Below are 12967 nucleotides of genomic sequence, written 5' to 3'. Positions count from 1 at the left end.
GGTGAGTCTTCATCATTGTACTTATGGGTGGAAGGCACCAAGGCCGACCCAATGGATTGGATATTATGTTATATGATAGTAAGCTAGTTATGATGTAGAACTGGTTAGATCGGTATCCTGGTATATAGGATGTTAGCATGCAGTGGTAATTGTAGATATGCCTGCCAGTCTGTTAACTGTTTATATGTTTATCTGTTTTTAGATATATGTTATTTCATTATATGCATGTCGACATGGTATGGTGGCGTTGAGACTATACTGCTTTGTGTTGTAAGTGAACAGACCGAGGCATTCCAACCCGTAAAGTCGTAGACCCATTATGTATTGGGCATTCCAACAATAAGGTTCTGGGTCGGGCATTCCAACCGTAAGGTTGTGGACCAGGGGTAATCCAACCAGGAAGGTTGGGGACCCGTTATCTGTTTGTTTGATATATTGTATATGGTGGTACTTTAGGGGAACTCACTAAGCATTGACTTACAGTTTTTGGTTATGGTTTTAGGTACTTCTGATGATCGCAGAAGGCGAAGGGGTGACCGTACGCATCCTCTGCTATGGTTTTAAGATTTTGGGATACTCTCATATTGATGAACAATTTGGAAACAATGATTTTGTAACCATTTTATGATGATGAGTTGTTTTTAAAAACGTTTATTTTTTTTATTTTTAAGATGTTACAGCTGGCATTGGTGCCTTCGACCCACGGGTACAGCGAGGAGAACTCACCTTAATCGAAAAATCTGGATACACTGCGACGTGCTCCTCTTTTTTCACTGCTTTCTCCTATAATCCACTTTTGGAGATGAATAAGGGAGGAGAAATTCTAGATTCAAAGTTGATTCAAGATTTCAAGCACTATCACCACATTCTTCTTCCTTCAAAGGCACCCAAAAAACACGCTTTTTAGCTCACAAGGCTCAAACTAGGGTTAAGATTTCAAATAGGACGCTTGGAGAGATGGAGGCTGAGAATGGAAGAGGTATAGAGGATTTAAGATGCTTAAATAGGGCTCAAAACTTCATATTTAGGGTTTGGGTCCTGATCATGTACGTCCAGCGTAACTAACCAAAGGCTCATCCCACTACACTCTGCGTACCTAGTGTACACCCAACGTACTACATTCCTTCACCATTCAACTCAATTTCAAACCGCCACACCTTCTTCGTTTCAACTCTAATATTAGTGATCTTTATATGCACGGAAAGGTATTAAAGAGCCCCATAAAAACTATTTAGTTATCTTGGACTAAAAACTTCTCGAAATAAAATCTGTTATTCATGCAAGAAACCCGGTCTAAGACTTTTCCATTTCTACCCTTCTTTCCAATACACAATTCAAGGGTTAGATCTCACAACCATCATTATCACTTCTAAAAAAGACTAAACTTTACCTCCTTAAGGCCCAAAGCTTTCACACAATCGACTTTTAGCCCATGACCTTGAAGTAATAAATGACCAGAAACCAGGTGTTACAAGGTCATTACAAATTTCTAGCATAAACCTACAATAAGATCTTAAAACAATTTTTTACATACCTAGAAGTATATTGTGACAACCCGATATTTCAAGTCAATGTAATGACCTAAGTCAAGTATTGTAATCTATTTTGAATTGATAAATAAATAAAAATAGAGTCAGAAATGAAATGTTCAAAGTCTCAATTGGGATACATAAAATGATAGTTATCGTGTCAAGGTTTTCAAAAATATAAAGAACACTCAAATCCGAGTTATAACAAAGAAGTTATGACAAATCGAAAATCCGCAGCCAAACCGGTAAAACACTGTTAAGCGTGAAACGCGAAATTTCAATAAAATACTTTTTAGCCTTAGGTATCTAAACGAATGTTGTGGATATCATTAAACCGTGAACGTACATAAAAACAACGTCCAAATCTGACTTCGTGTGAGGAAGTTATGATTTTTCTAAGTTTCGGAGTAGCGGTAGACAGCTAAAAACTCGAAATAGAGATCGAGCGATATTTAGCCGACACAACCTAAACGAGAATTGAAGATCTCGACAATTGTCACACCCCCAAACCAAGGATGGCGGAAACGTCCGGCGGTGGAGGACTTCATGTATAGTATCACAACAACGAGTATAATAGTGCTCAAAGTAAATACAACCATCATAAATATAATTGAAAAGGTTACATCATAGTATTTGTTTACATGTTTCAAAATCAATTACATTATGATGACAAAATGAACTGTTTGACGATTTAACGCCCCATCCTCAAAATGCTGTTGGTTTCCTGTTTCACTGATTTCCTGAGAATACAAGTAGTTTTGAAAAGTGTCAACAATTAAGTTGGTGAGTTCATAAGAGTTTTGTTTGAGGAAGAAACCGTTTTCCTTGTAAAAGCGACAGAGTATGTTTCCAGAAAATCCAATATTTTCTTTATTAAGTGTGAAATGAATGCTCCTATGTTATGTGGTAATGTACCCTAGAAAGACCCATAGATTCCTTCTATAATCACCCAGCGTATACAAGTTATATAAACTTTAGTTAAGTAAACCGTTGAATATAATGGGTCTGCCCTAGGTGCACAACCAAACAAGGACCAAGAGATGAGCTGGGCCCATCAATTCTAAGTCGATTTCAATTCAATTTTATATAACTCTAACATATACACTTAGCAATTATAGCTGAAAACTAACGATTCTAATGATATGTAGTTTTAATACCATAAAACCATTTTGTGTAAACCCGGTACTTTGTATTCATACCCCATTTATATGAAAACCCGGTACTTTGTAATGTACCCCTTTTTGTGTAAACCCGGTACTTTGTATTTGTACCCCGTTTCGTGTAAACCCGGTACTTTGTATTTGTACCCCTTTTTGTGTAAACCCGGTACTTTGTATTTGTACCCCGTTTTGTGTAAACCCGGTACTTTGTATTTGTACCCCTTTTTGTGTAAACCCGGTACTTTGTAATGTACCCCTTTTTGTGTAAACCCGGTACTTTGTATTTGTACCCTTTTTTGTGTAAACCCGGTACTTTGTAATGTACTCCTTTTTGTGTAAATCCGGTACTTTGTATTTGTACCCCGTAAATGAAAGTCCTTTGTAAGGAGTTTGAAATGTAAATGAAACATAAACTACACCTATTATAGTTTATCAACATGTTTGTAATGTATATGCAACCTAACTATACCTATTATAGTTTAGCATGTTTGTTTGTGGTGTATAAGAACCATTTTCTATGTAAGTCGAATGTATAGTAAAAATATAACTATGTTTATCATGCCTTGTTTTGTACTTTTGGTAATGATGGAGGATTCTTAAAATTCAGTGAGTATTTTCTGTTATACAATTATCCCACAACAAGAAACACAAGTAAGATATGAAATTCTCAAAGATTAACACTTTGCTCAACATGTTACAAAGTGTGATGCAAGTTATAAGCTGTTAACTAGTTTTTGACCTTTCTACACTGTTTTAGAAAAATCATACGAAGTCAAAAACTGAATCCGTAAATTCTGAGAGTTCACAAAATGTGTCTAGTTCATTCATAATTTTTATTATGATTTTTAGAAGTTTTTAACTTGTGTTAAAATGTTCATATTCACAGTCTGGTCCGAATTCGTTGCTAAAATGATAGGCAGTTTTGTAAAAATCACCATAAATCGTAGAAACATCGTATGGAGATGTACAAGTATTTATGTTAAAGGAATGAACCTGAACTATATGCATATTAAACAGTTTTGAAATATATTAAGTTTAAGATAGTCAAAACAGTCCGTGAATAAGACTCAACTTTTCTTATGAAAGCTGTTGTTTGAGTTTAGTTAAGTTTTTGGTGTTTTAACTTGTATTCCCCCCCCCCCCCCCTAAAACTTGAAGAAAACATGAAAATGTAGGGGTATGAACTTACCTTGTGTGATTTCAGTGGGTGGATGTTAAAGAAAGGTAGTGTTCAACTCAAGAACACTTAGAAGATTGCTTGAAGATTCGAAGAACTAACACAAATATGATGAAGTTTGTGTAAGCAACCTATGATTTGAGTAGAAAGAGGTGGAATAATCATATGAAGGATAATATTACTTACCAAAAGTAGATGAAGAACTTGAAAATCAGCCTTGAAATCTCGAAATTTAGAGAGAGAAGTGAGAGAGAATGGAGTTTGTTCTTTGGTGGAGAATGAGAGAAATAAGATAAATGTGAGGAGGGATAAGGGTTTCCAGCCTTTGACCAAGAGTGTGGCTGGAAAAATGGTGAGAAAGGACAATGAGATGACCAGGTACGGTGGAAGGACAAGGGTTGGTCATTGAGTGGGTATGGGGTGGTTGCTTGTGTCATACACTAAGGCAAAGTCAACACTCCACTCATAAATCTTACCTACTAGATTTTATTCTTAGGCAAGGATTTTCCCCAAAATATAATTAAAATATGAATATTTAGGGTTTATTATGTTAAAATACGAGTTTGGGTGAAAATCCCGAGTTAAAATCACGAAAAACGGGCTCAATACGCTAAAAATATTGAACATCGGGTACAAATTGATAAAATCTGAAATTCAGGACCGAAGGTGCGAAGGTTCGGCTCCTTAGGAGCATAGAACCGAAGGTAGGGTTCGGTTGTATATGGGAACCGAGAGGTCTCGCAGGCGACTCATCAGAAGGGATCGAAGGTAGTCTTCTCGGACCGAAGGTAGCCTCTCGGACCGAAGGTTAAGTTCGGTTCCTTAGCAGGTTCGGTTCAGGAGGTGGTTTCGGTTCTCAGGAGGTTTCGGTTCCTTAAGGGATGTTCGGCTCCTTAAGAGGGTTCGGCTCCTTAAGAGGTTTCGGTTCCGTAAGAGGGTTCGGCTCCTTAAGGCTGTTTTTCGCGTAAACTTCCGTTTTCGAGCGGTTTTCGATTAAATTTAGAGTCGGGATGCCCCGAATGATTATAAGAAGTTTAGAGAGATTTTGAGAGAGATTTGGGAGAGATTTCACACACTTGGAGAGATTTCTCATACAGAGAGAGATTTGGGAGAGATTTCACACACTTTGAGAGATTTCTCATTCAGAGAGAGATTTGGGAGAGATTTCACACACTTGGAGAGATTTCTCATATAGAGAGAGATTTGGGAGAGATTACACACACTTGGAGAGATTTCTCATTCAGAGAGAGATTTGGGAGAGATTTCACACACTTTGAGAGATTTCTCATACAGAGAGTGATTTGGGAGAGATGTCACACACTTGGAGAGATTTCTCATTCAGAGAGAGATTTGGGAGAGATTTCACATACTTGGAGTGATTTGGGAGAGATTTCATATACTAGGAGAGATTTGGGAGAGATTTCACATACTTAGAGAGATTTGGGAGAGATTTCACATACTTAGAGAGATTTGGGGGAGATTTGAGGTAGAGAAAGATAGAGTGAAAGAAATTGGGAGAGACTTCTTTTGTGACCTTTTTGAGTGTTTGGCTTTGTAACACAAGGTTTGTAAAGCTCGTTAAGTCTCGTTATGATTGTTATATGCCCCCGAGGGTTAAGGAATAATGTTTTATCGAATAGTTTCATTACTTGCCCTAATTAGGGTTTAGAATTTCCGAACACGTGAAAACTCTAAGTGATACTTTATATTAGGATTGCGAGTTGTACAATAAGAAACCTAATGGAAACCCTAATATACAAGGGTTAGATGAGTTGACCGGTTTGACTTATCCAAAAGCTGACAGTTGTCACATCATCCCCCCGTTAGAAAGAATTTCGTCCCGAAATTAGTGTTTCGATTGGGACTTCAAGAATTTGGAGGAAAAATGGGGGAACTTTTCGTAATACAAGAAATTGATTATGGTGGGGAACAAGCCGCCTGATGTTAAATGACGACCTTGGAATTTCTTATTGTAACTTGAGCTGAGTCGATTTAAAAAGAGTTATTGTTTTGGAATGATAGTGTATTCAATGTGTGCTTTTATGCTCCCTGTTTTTATCCTTGGTATTACTACTATGAATATTTTATAATGTAGTTAGCGAGTTCTAGCATTACGAATGTTTCAACAATTTGTGACGAAATTTGCATTATAAGTCCTACCAGATCTTTTTATAATCGCTTGGTGTAAACTAGTCGTATATCATTAAGATTGCAAAAGCATTCGGATGGGTGACCACGCCTTAAGCCCACAACCAAACAAGGAACAGGAAATGAGGCGGAGTCACACATTCTAAGTCCATAGAATCTTAATGATATATGACCATAATGTTTACACTAGCCATCATAGATTCACTAGTAAAAAACCTGCGTTTTTATATAGATGATAAGACTTATTTGGGTTTTGTCGTGATCTCGAGATTTATGGTTGATATAATTTAATCGATGCTAGTTTTAGTAATAAAAAGAAATTTAAAATTTAAACGTCGATGTTAGAAACACGTACTGATATTTACGGGCGGTTCCGGGGTGGTCTCTCCTGCGGTGATCGCGAGCACCCTTCCACCATCACCGGCATTTCGTGCTCTTGGGCAGACCCTTTTAAAGTGTCATGTTTCGTCGCACTTGTAACAGGGTGGGCTTACTCCAGTGCCAGGGACCTGGTTGATGAGTCGCACTGGTGCCTTACAGAAACGGACAGTGTGCCCCTTTCTGTTGCAATTTTTGCAATGCATCTCTCGGCAAGCCCCAGTGTGATGGAAGTTACACTCGTTACATTTCGGAAGGGTTCCAGCGTATTGTTTTATGGGTGTTGGCGTGGCGAGGGTTGTGGCAGCATGAACAGCAACGATCTGTTGCTTCTTAGTGAAGTCCTGGGCTGGTTGGTCCTTCCTGTTGTCCTAGAACTTCCTTTTGTTGTTTCCTCCTCTTGCTTGATCCAGGGTGGCTGTCGTAGTGTCATGGCTGGCACGATGGTCTATGAGTTGTTGTGCCAATTCCTTGGCACTCTCAAAGGTAGTTGGTCTTGAGGCCAACACGCTATCTTGAATTTGGGGGGACAATCCCCAGAGGTATCGCTCCAACTTTTTGTTTTCCGGGGTGACCATAGCGGGACAAAGGAGCGATAGATCACAGAATCGGACAGTATAGGTTGCAAGGTCAGAGTCTGTTATTTTGAGATTCCACAGTTCTTGCTCTAGCTTTTGCACCTCACCCCTTGGGCAATACTCTTTCAGCATCCTTGCCTTCAAGTCCTCCCAACTCATCGAGTTAGCCACTGAAAGCGTCAGCGACTTAACGTGGCCGTTCCACCAAGTAAGGGCCCGGCCGGAGAAAGTGCGAGCTGCGAATTTGACTTTGATTGCTTCGGGGCACGCACAGATCTCGAAGACAGACTCGGTCTTTTCGAACCACTGCATCAAATCGATGACTCCCCCGCTGCCATTGAATTAATCGGGTCTGGCATTGGTGAAGTCTTTAAAGGAGCATTCTCTAAAACGCCATTGGCTATCTCCTTGAGTGGAGTTATTAGTACCGCTCCCTGTCCGTCCTGCACCATCAGTGCTGATTTGGGACATAGCAGCTGCCACTGCGGCCGTGACCGCAGCTTGGAACATAACAGGATCATATTGGGGAGGCGGCAGTGGTGGATTTGTTTGCGTTCCGCTAGTGCGTCTAACAGACCTTCGAGGCGGCATCTTTCTGTTATAGAATTTCAAAGACGAAATGAGTATAATTCTTTTAGTAATGGTTATTAGTCGGGCGTCGTAAAACTAGGTTATTAGTTTTCAAGTATAGTATTTCCCGATTTTTCGAATGTGGAAAACAATTCATAGCAGAGGTTTATATAAATAAACTTATGAATTTAGCAGAAATGACTCGATTGTAATCTTGTGATTTGTTCCATGCCCGATCTACTCCTAAGATCACCTGATGTATACCAATTGTGTGTAATTAAAGTTTAATAGGTCGTTGAACTTAATGAGTCTGCCCTACGTCCACAACCAAACAAGGAACAGGACCTAAGGCGGACTCACCATTTCTAAGCCGATCGTCTCTTAATTACACATAATTTTGAGGTATACATTAAGTAATCTTAGAGTTACCGTCAGCAAATCATTTGTAATACCAGGTTATGAAATATGTGGTAAACTCCTACTGAAAAAAAATGCATGCCAATTTTTATTGATATACTCTAGTTATATCCTTACCATTTATATACATACGTATAAATTTCGCACTTTACTGAACTATTCTCGGTGTCTCTGCTAACGTCCCTGAGACGGAGTTATGGTAGTGGGTAGAAGTAGGTTTTGTACGGGCGTTAAGATTTACTCATCACGTTGCTCGTGCGAGAATAGGGGTAGAATAGATAATTAATAGACGTCTAATCCTATAATTACTTATAGGGGGTGATCCTTATTAGTCACGTCTATAATCACATAGTGCATACCAGTTATACATAATCTGAGATAGAATAGACCTTCGAATAAATGACTCTACTCTAAGTCCACAACCAAACAAGGAATAGGAAGTAGAGCAATAGTCATAGATTCTGAGTCTATAATATCTTTAATTATGTATAACCTTAGCGTATGCACTCAGTCATTATAGACCTACTAACAGGGGTCTTTAGTTTTCACATAAGTTGGTTATAGTAGCACAAAATACTCCTATAGTATTTTAAATGTTTGACTTATGTTTTTCAATGTTTGTTTGTAGATAGAGTTGGTAAGTTTTTAGACTTCTTGCCACACCACAACCATTCCCGGGCATATGCTAATCACTTCTGGGTTAGACATAGTTGATCAGGCTATGTCATTCCCAGATCTGACCATACATCCCCAAGCATACTTGTGCCATTCAACAATCACAACTTTTGTTTTCTTCTAGTATGATGCTGACCTTAGTATGTATGCATGCATGTATACTTTTAATACGAAACTATTTATCTCTAAAAGTATAGTCTTTTGAAAATGTTTAATCAGAGACTTTAGTCCCAATGCATTTATAGTTTGTATATCTTATGTGGTTCGATATACTTAGTTCACTATAAACAATGCTCTGATACCAATCTGTCACACCCCCAAACCAAGGATGGCGGAAACGTCCGGGGGTGGAGGACTTCATGTATAGTATCACAACAACGAGTATAATAGTGCTCAAAGTAAATACAACCATCATAAATATAATTGAAAAGGTTACATCATAGTATTTGTTTACATGTTTCAAAATCAATTACATTATGATGCCAAAATGAACTGTTTGACGATTTAACGCCTCATCCTCAAAATGCTGTTGGTTTCCTGTTTCACTGATTTCCTGAGAATACAAGTAGTTTTGAAAAGTGTCAACAATTAAGTTGGTGAGTTCATAAGAGTTTTGTTTGAGGAAGAAACTGTTTTCCTTGTAAAAGCGACAGAGTATGTTTCCAGAAAATCCAATATTTTCTTTATTAAGTGTGAAATGAATGCTCCTATGTTATGCGGTAATGTACCATAGAAAGACCCATAGATACCTTCTATAATCACCCAGCATATATAAGTTATATAAAATTTAGTTAAATAAACCGTTGAATATAATGGGTCTGCCCTAGGTCCACAACCAAACAAGGAGCAGGAGATGAGGTGGTCCCACCAATTCTAAGTCGATTTCAATTCAATTTTATATAACTCTTGTTGGGTTTTGAGCATTCTAACACTCCTATGGTGTACATGCAACCCTATAAACCTTGGATCTATGTTTTCTCTATTATACATGCAAATAAGAACTTTCCAAGGCTTTAATCCTAACTAGCATACTATGAGGCAACTATACTACAAAGACTAGTTAGATGACATACCTTTTTGGTGTAGCTTGATATCTTCAAGCTTTAAGAGCTTAGCCCCAATAGTGTGGAAGCCTCAAATGGAATCACAAATCACCAAAACACCTTGGAAGACTTTGAGAATAAGAATACTTTGGTTCTCTCTAGTGAAATCGGCTAGCCCTCTTAGTGTACCCACACTAGTGCCAATTTCACCAACCAAGGACATTTTTATATAGTGTGGAGACTAGGGTTAAACCCATGACCTTTCATTTCATATGATCCATGGGTTACACACTCCATGGACTATCTATGAAAGCTTAGCCCAAGCTAAATGAACTTGGCCCATTCCATATATATATAAGAGTCCATATTTAATTAGTTCATTTTGATCACTTAATTAATTCTAAATTAAGTCTTGATCAATACAAATTAAATAATATGATTCCATATTAATATATTAGAACTTATAATATATTAATATAAATCATAAATATACTATTCTCAAAAGATTATCCATATAAATTGTGTCGGTGAAGTGCAACCCAAATGGACCATGCCGGGTCGGGTCAAGTACATACCAAATATAGTTATGGACTTAGACATTAATCCAACAGTCTCCCACTTGGATAAGTCTAAAACTATTATTGAGTATGACTTCAAAACCTAACTGGCAATCGTAGCTCTTAAAGCCGTTGTCGAACTCTGACCTTGTGAATGACTTGTCCATTAGATAAGGGATCATATATTTCTCCATTCTAGATATCATATGGACTGAGACATGGATTATAATCATTCTCTCTGTACATTTGTTGTTTCCCGATTTCCGATTTATGACGACTGACTGATTGAACAAATCAAATCAGTCCTGGCTTGGCAAAGCACTCATGTGTCATCATTAAATCATCGAGGGGCCCACAGATATCGCTTTTATCCCGAAGGTAAAAGGAACGGATAAACTTCGACTCATATGGCTTGTTCTGCTACTTGTTGAATCATACACAAAGGCACGTTTTATAACATCGAGTTACCAATGCGTTTTCGTGCAATCAATGTACTATCAACTCATAGTAACAACTCATATCTCTAGGTTTGAAGAATATAAGATATTATCGTCTCATGATCACTCGTGATAAAATCCATGAAGTGATTCAAATGAGCGCGGGTTGAATCCAATACTCAGAACTTATGAGCACTCATGAGTGTTGTAGCACAACTTTGTCCACCAACTTGGACCTCTACAAGCCAACCCATGACAGTCTTGATTCATATCTACTTCCAACATATGACCGACTGTGGATGGTTTGAATAACTTAGTCATTCCGAATGAATAACCTAGTTATTATGGAAGTCAAAACATGCAAAGTGAAACATAAGAATAAATGCATCAACTATGGTATCAAACCCTATGAATATAAATAAACACTTTTATTATCACCATACTGATTACTCATTATTCATTGTTTCGGTTTTATCAACTTTATACTTGAATTAAAAACACTAGTTGTCCCATGCTCCAAGCATGTACACTATGTTTTTCTTAAACAATAGCTTTTCCATACACCAAGTATGTACTCTATGTTTGTCTATGATCCTTACTTTGTGAACTAGATCGATTGAACATAATTTCATTGATTCTCTTTTCACACTCCCAAATCGTTATGAAAAAAAAAAGAATTCCAAATTCCTATCATTTATCGAAATCTATTTAGATTTTAAACTTATATGCACTGACCCTCTTGTAATGAATGTGTACAAAGTCACAAAACTTGTCAACAATCATTACAGGGCATTCCAATGAAGATCAACTTCATGGAAATTAAGTCTCATATTAAAAGTACATAGCTTTGAACATGCTTCTTGCATTAAGTTTTTTTCTAATCTTACACAGATAACTTCCACCTATGGAGACAACTCCATATTCCCATTTTGACTACCCCTTCTGAACAAGAGTTGCCTCTTTTCAGATTAGGTCAATATGGTCCTTCCAAAGTTAACACTATACTTCCAACTGTCCTTGAGCAACCAATCTTTGGTAAACCTTAGATTGTCCTCGACAATTGCTTAATCACTTTAGTCATATCCAATTCTCGACATTTTCCTCCTTAACGCCCCAAGGCATTTGGAAAATTCGGAAAGGATAAATATTATAGCACATGTAATCGATCTTGTACCCAAAGTAAATGGGACACGATTCATGATGTTTCACATAAAGACATGGTTCTAGACCAGTCTTTTGCCATAATATTTTTTGTTTGCCATATTCTCAAAATTTGACTATGAAGAGGGATGCCGTAATCATAATCGAATTTTGAGAACGCAATATATAGAATTTTCTTAAGTTGAACCAAACCAACATAAAATTCATATATATATTCTTGACTAAGATGATTAAAATCTCAATCTAAGCCTTTTAGAATTAAAATGAAGTATAATTTCCTCTCCCTTAATTATACCAAAACAACTTTTTCAATCCCTGCAGCCTCACGAATTGAAACTTTTATTTTCTATAATTAACATTTCTAACTTGCAACACTAACAATAATTATCATGCTCCCACTAACATGATGATTATTAGCATAACACTTATGCTCCCACTAGCTTTGACATGTACTCAGAAATCAGCTGGACTTCTAGAAATCAATACTTTATTGACTTTCTTACCAAAGTTCAGATTTCTGATACGAGATGCTTTGATAAAACTTTATCAAAATCATACACCTTTCCTTAGATAGCATGCATGTGTGTCTAAACAATTTCAGAAATATGAAAAGGGATGCCGTAATCATAGTCTCAATTGTTTAGACCTTTTGCCATCTGCTTCAAATCTACTTGGTGGAAGTGTTTCCTCACCATCATTTTCATGAATCGGAGAGAAACCTTATGACCCTTAGATTTTATGGTGTATGTGTTCTTATCCATGTGAATCGTCAAAACCATAGTCACAAGACAAGGATAATGACAAATCCAAACTCATATGGACTGAACTTATGCAATCTTCACTTCTTGCCACCTGGCAGTACAGGGCCTGTCATTGCTTCCAAGTTGTTACGCAACCAATTGAGAACTTTCAGAACTCCTATGCAAAGCCAACTTTAACTAGAATGGGCACCGAATATGTCAACACGATAGGTTATAAACCTCTAGTTGTGTGCTAGTGATGAAATACAGGTTTTTATTCTTGATTACTTCTTGAAACCCTTTCAGGATCTTTTAGACTCCCACTGTCTCCTTGGCCTATAAGACTTTCTTGCCAAATATTCAAGAGATAGTGTGGATTCTAATCAAGACATACACT

The sequence above is a fragment of the Lactuca virosa genome, chromosome 2, assembly GCF_052849685.1.
Source record: "Lactuca virosa cultivar CGN04683 chromosome 2, Lactuca_virosa_CGN04683_v6, whole genome shotgun sequence".
NCBI lineage: Eukaryota > Viridiplantae > Streptophyta > Magnoliopsida > Asterales > Asteraceae > Lactuca > Lactuca virosa.
This window is presented reverse-complemented; position numbering follows the sequence as displayed.